The sequence below is a fragment of the Lactuca virosa genome, chromosome 8 (assembly GCF_052849685.1).
Source record: "Lactuca virosa cultivar CGN04683 chromosome 8, Lactuca_virosa_CGN04683_v6, whole genome shotgun sequence".
Lineage (NCBI taxonomy): Eukaryota > Viridiplantae > Streptophyta > Magnoliopsida > Asterales > Asteraceae > Lactuca > Lactuca virosa.
The window spans coordinates 56,435,555-56,441,050 of NC_136433.1; the positions used below are offsets into that span (position 1 = coordinate 56,435,555).

General features: G+C 34.3%; 1 long non-coding RNA gene across 4 annotated transcripts; it reads left to right on the forward strand.

Annotated features, from left to right (window-relative positions):
- The first annotated feature begins 959 nt into the window (after window positions 1-959).
- Window positions 960-3,070, forward strand: LOC145133848 (uncharacterized). Of its 4 annotated transcripts, none has more exons than XR_013718789.1 (5): window positions 960-1,333; window positions 1,408-1,487; window positions 1,590-2,052; window positions 2,152-2,574; window positions 2,667-3,070. It is a non-coding gene; the product is annotated as an uncharacterized LOC145133848 (long non-coding RNA). The 4 variants fall into 4 exon arrangements; XR_013718788.1 differs by having other exon boundaries at window positions 961-1,333; window positions 1,590-1,815; window positions 1,904-2,052; window positions 2,152-3,070; XR_013718787.1 differs by having other exon boundaries at window positions 2,152-3,070.
- Window positions 3,071-5,496: the final 2,426 nt, after the last annotated feature.

A 5,496-nucleotide genomic window follows, 5' to 3' on the forward strand; every position in this document is an offset into this window, starting at 1 on the left:
AAGTCAAAGTCAACCCTTGGTCAAAGTCAAAGTCAACGGTCAAGTACAGTCACCGACTCGTCAAGTCCCTCCAGAACTCGAGTAGTCGTGAAATCCCCCCACTGACTCGTCGAGTTTCCCTACAACTCGCCGAGTCATGCGTGTCCAATGTCGGGAAAACCCGAGTTGACTCGCCGAGTCACCCCACTGACTCGGCGAGTTCATGCAGAAGTCCTTCCACGACAATCTTCATCGGACTCGCCGAGTTGACCATGCAACTCGCCGAGTCCCTTCAATCCTTAATCCATACAAATGCTTTTTAAGCCGTTTTAAGGTTCCATATTGCAGATCTAGTTGTCCAAGACATGTTTATCACGTAAAGTTGCAAACTTTACATGCATGCAAGGTCCTAATGACTCATAATGCCAAATCCAAGCTTGAAATGGAGTTTTACATCCAAGGAGAGTTTCATACTTGCAAAATCCGGAAGCTTTATGGTTTTAGAGACCCAAGAGAGTTCAGAGCTGAAGTTGCAACTTCAGATCTTAGCTCATGCACAATAAAGATTCCTAATAAGCTAGAAAAGCCCTAAACTTCACCCAAATGAGATCTAGAAGGAAAGGAGGCCAAGTTTACGACTTGATACCTTCAATAGATGCCAAACTGAGGTAGATTCTGATCTCCACACGTTCCTTGCTTCTAGTCTCTAGATCTCCAAGCTCTTCTCACCAAGAATTCCCTTCCAAAGCTTGAAACACACAAATGGAGCACACACACACGTATAAGGGTTTGCTGGGGCTCTCTAGGGACAGTAAGAAGGCCAAAGGAGGCTAATGATCCCTTAAACAGGGTGCAGAACCCGGGAATATACTATATATATATACTAATTTTTAAGTGCTAGATGAACAGGAGTTGCTTTGATTGGACCACTTTTGATTTTGATTTTTAATTTCTTTTTAGTCCAACTGCTACGTGTTATGTTCTGTGATACATTATTACGTGTTATACGTTCATCTCCCACCTCCCACTGCTACCAATTACAAATCGACAGAGCAGATGATATACCACCCTGACTTCTTTCCTCCACCGCCTCATCTAATTTATCTCTCCAACACCCTCCGTCTATCTCTAAACCCTCCGCCCACCGCCTCTAACCCTCCATCTCTCTCTAAAATACGCTCCGCCTTCCAAACCAGCTTCCAGTACCTTCCACCGATCCCTTTTTCCTCCGACTCCACCTCTTCCATCGTGGTTTGCGGATCTGATTTCGTCGATGATTTCTGTCCACCGCCAGTCACCACGTTGTCGATTGCGATGGAGGGAGAAGGAAGAAGAGATGTAAAAGGACCTACTGGTACCCTTCGAAGATCGATTCATAATCTTCCTTTGCTCTCTATAATCTTGGTTTTTTTTTGTTTCTATGCTTAGGTTGGTTCAGATTTTCACTGCTCAGTCGTTCGATGTTCGACTTGGGATGAGAAAGAGCAGTTCTGGAAGACATAATCAAAGTAATTTGTCGATTTCTTTCTTCAGCATGCTGAACTTTATTTTGATTTCTATGCTGAACTTTCTTTTGATTTCTCTGTGTTCGTATGGAATTGTTTCCACAGAAAAAAAAATGACTAACAGATTGGGAGAGATTGACAGAATCAACCGATGGTGATTCAGAGTTTGATGAAACAGAGAGCAACCCAGTCGCTAATGTGAAGATCATCTACCAATTTGACTTATCAGAGGAAATGTCGACAGTACACAGCGTGTCTATGTGTGTTCGTGGATTTGTATGCCGTCTCCGCCAGCCTGCTTACCGATTTGAATGGATGGTTCTTTTCACAGGTTGGATTTCATCTACCTCTAATTTCAATCGACTCCTCCTTCTGCTTACATTTTAATTTTGTAACTCAGTTGGGTCTTTTTTGGACAGGTTGAATCAAATATTTGAACTTTTTGACATTTTTTTTTCTATTTAAAAATTGTACATTAAAAATCTATCCAACTGTAGCAATTGTTTCTCTGAGATCAGTTAGTATAATCATTTGAGTACATGTTTCCTCTGACCGCTAAACAACCCTTGTAAGTAGAACTTATTAAGCCAGTTATTAAGTTTGTTCAATCATTCTTGCTTTATTGAAGCTGTAATGAATGAATTTGTTTTGATTTATTGGATTGCAGGACAGAGAAAGAAACGAACAGACGCAGATATATGCTTGGAAATTTGAGAACAAAGGTAACACAGATGGCCACCACATTGAACATGTCAAACGTTAGTTCCATATCTCTTGCTTTAGGGTTTTAATTTCTTTTGAATGGCTAATGGAAATTGTTAGATTGAAGTTTTTTTAGTTATGTTGATTGATAGCCTGAACAGGGGGACCTAATACATAATTTTTTTCGTTTTGTAATTATTAAATGAAGTAATGTTGGCGTTTATTTAATTCAATGAGATTAATGACATGAATCAATAACTAAAATAGTATGTTCAATGCCAACTCTTTTGGAAGAAAATAAGAGGGTCAGTTAGAAATATGTGATTAACAAGTTATGAAGATCAGGTACCGGAGATCCGAGACACGACAAAACAATGAGATAGAAAAGGTTTTATGTTACTTTAACTTTTATATAACTGGTGGCATGCTGTTTGATTCTAAACACCCAAACATTTATCTCTTTTACTTTGCTTTGTTTAGTTCTCAGGTGATGTTAGTTAGACTTCAGGAATATACCATAAGCAGGGAAGGTGTTTTCGATGGCTAAATCAGCTTGAATTACATTTCCAGTTAGGATTTATTGGTTACATTATTTTCATTGTATGTTCTACTTTTGTTTTGATGTTTCTAGATTCAACAGATTGTCAAAATCTGGGTTAGTGGTTGAAAGAAAGGGGTGAAGAACAAAATATTTGGAGTTGGAAAGATTCTCACAGTTTCTTCACTAAGAAGGCCAATGAAGCAAATATATAAAGTTAGGATTTTGCATTGGGTAGAGTAGTTATAGAATTATGGTGTTCAAGTATTACCAAACAAAAGGGACTTGCTCATTCTATCTGTTAATTTTGTCTTAGTTTAATAAGAAAATAGGGAATCGTTTTATACATGATTGCAATTAAACTATTTTGCTTTTAATTTTAGGCAACTTGATATGATTTGATCTCCTTTTGATTTCATTTAATAGGAATTATTAGGTATACGATTTATAGATGTGAGAGTTTTACTTTTTTTTTTTCTATGTATAGGCTTGAATTGTAATTAAATGGGTAATAACTTGGTTCGGTAGGTAATCCATTCTCCCACTTTCTCATATTCTTATTTCATTTTTATTGCTAAGTTTTCAACTTTTCATATATGATCCAGTTTGATCTTTATGCTGATATGCTCAAAGGTCGGCGTTTAAAATTGGTTTGTTGCAACAAAAATGGTGGGTGAGCAACTGAATTGTGTGCTTAACAGCTATAAGATGTCAATGAAGTTGTTCAGGTTAAATAAACTATATTTTCTTTTTTTATCTTTTATATTATTTAAAATCAATAACTGTCCCATTTTTAATTTTGTATGGAGGAAGTGATTTGTTTTGCTTCTCAGACATAGATTTTCCTGAATTGAGCATATATTTAAGAGAAAAAAAAGGACTAATATTTGCATTGGGTAGAGAAGTTATAGAATTATGCTGTTCAAGTATTACCAAACAAACAGGACTTACTCACTCTATCTGTTAATTTTGTCTTACTTTAATAAGAAATGGAGAGAATGTAAGCAATGAATTTTGATTGGGTATCTATTGCATTCCTCCTGTGCAGTAAGAGGTACATGAAGATGAGAAGTTGGAAATAACAAAACAAATTGAAGATGTTGTATGATATGGAATGTAATGGTTGGAATTAGTTATTCCATTGAGCCTATTTATTTCTTTTTATTGTAAAAGATGATTACTACTTTATAGACTTGGAATACCAGACAATGTCAATAGTTTTATTTGATGCTTCATCTCCATAATAACCAGATCTTTTTACTGTTTTTGAATGATATTATTAATAATTTATGCAGCAATTTTGTTTGGTAATTGTTTTTATGACTTATTCCTTCAGTTTTTTCATTATTTGACGTTAATCTCCTTAAAAATCATATATTTTTGGTGTTTTTGATGATATTGTTTAATACTTCCTGTTTTGAATGACGTTGGGCTCTATGATCCAAACATTTGATTTTTTTGGGTATGACTCATATCTGTTCCGACCCAAACCCCAAAATAAGACAAAATGTTTCCGTTTTGTGCATTCCTTTGGCGTGTCCAATCCCACAAAGCGGGAATCTTCCCTAGTTTTCTTTAAAAATTTGTACCGATCATCCTAATGTTTTTTGGGAAAGGAAAAAACATAAAGTTATGCTTCCCTATGAGGAATACCAAGGCAAAACCTTGTCAAATGAATTTCGCATACTTGAATATATGTAAAAAGGAAATAACTTCATTCTTAGATAAAAACTTAATACAGCGTTCTAAATCTCCATGGTCATGTACTGCTTTTTATGTTAACAAACATTCAGAACAAGAGAGAGGAATACCAAGACTAGTGATATATTATAAGCCACCTAATATGGTTTTAAAATGGGTCAAATATCCTATTCCTAATAAAAAGGATTTATTAGATTGTTTACATGACTCTTTAATATTTTCAAAGTTCGATTTAAAATCCGGATATTGGCAAATTCAGATTGATAAAAAATACAGATAGAAGACTGCCTTTAATGTTCTTTTGGACAATATGAATGGAATGTTATGCCATTTGGCTTAAAAAATGCCCCTTCAGAATTTCAAAATATAATGAATGATATATTTAATCCTTATAGCAATTTTATAATTGTATATATAGATGATATTTTAGTATTTTCGAAAAATATTCAAGAACATTTTGAACATTTGCATACTTTTGAAGCAATAATAGTAAACAATGGTTTAGTAATATCACAATCTAAGATGTCTTTATTCCAAACAAATGTAAGATTTTTAGATCATAATGTTGAAAAGGGACAAGTCATTCCTATATAAAGAAGTATAGATTTTGCTGCGAAATTCCCAAATGAAATAAAAGATAAAACTCAACTACAAAGACTTTTAGATAGCTTGAATTATAAATCACCTTTTTATAAAGATTTATCAGTTGATAGTGTAATTTTATATGATAGATTAAAAAAGAATCCTTGTGCTTGGACTGATAATCATACCCAAGTAGTTAAAAAAATAAAAAATAAAGTCAAAAATCTACCATGTTTATCTTTGGCTAATCCAAATTGGGAAAAGATAGTTGACACTAATGCCTCTAAAATAGGGTTTGGAGGAATTTTAAAACAAATTCACCCTAACAATAAACAAGAATTCTTAGTCAGATTTCATTCTGGAAAATGGACTCCTAGTCAAAAGAATTATTCTACTACTGCTAGCAAATTTTGGCATTAGTTAAATGTATTCTTAAATTTCAAGATGATTTATATAATCAACATTTCATTATAAAGACAGATTGTCAAG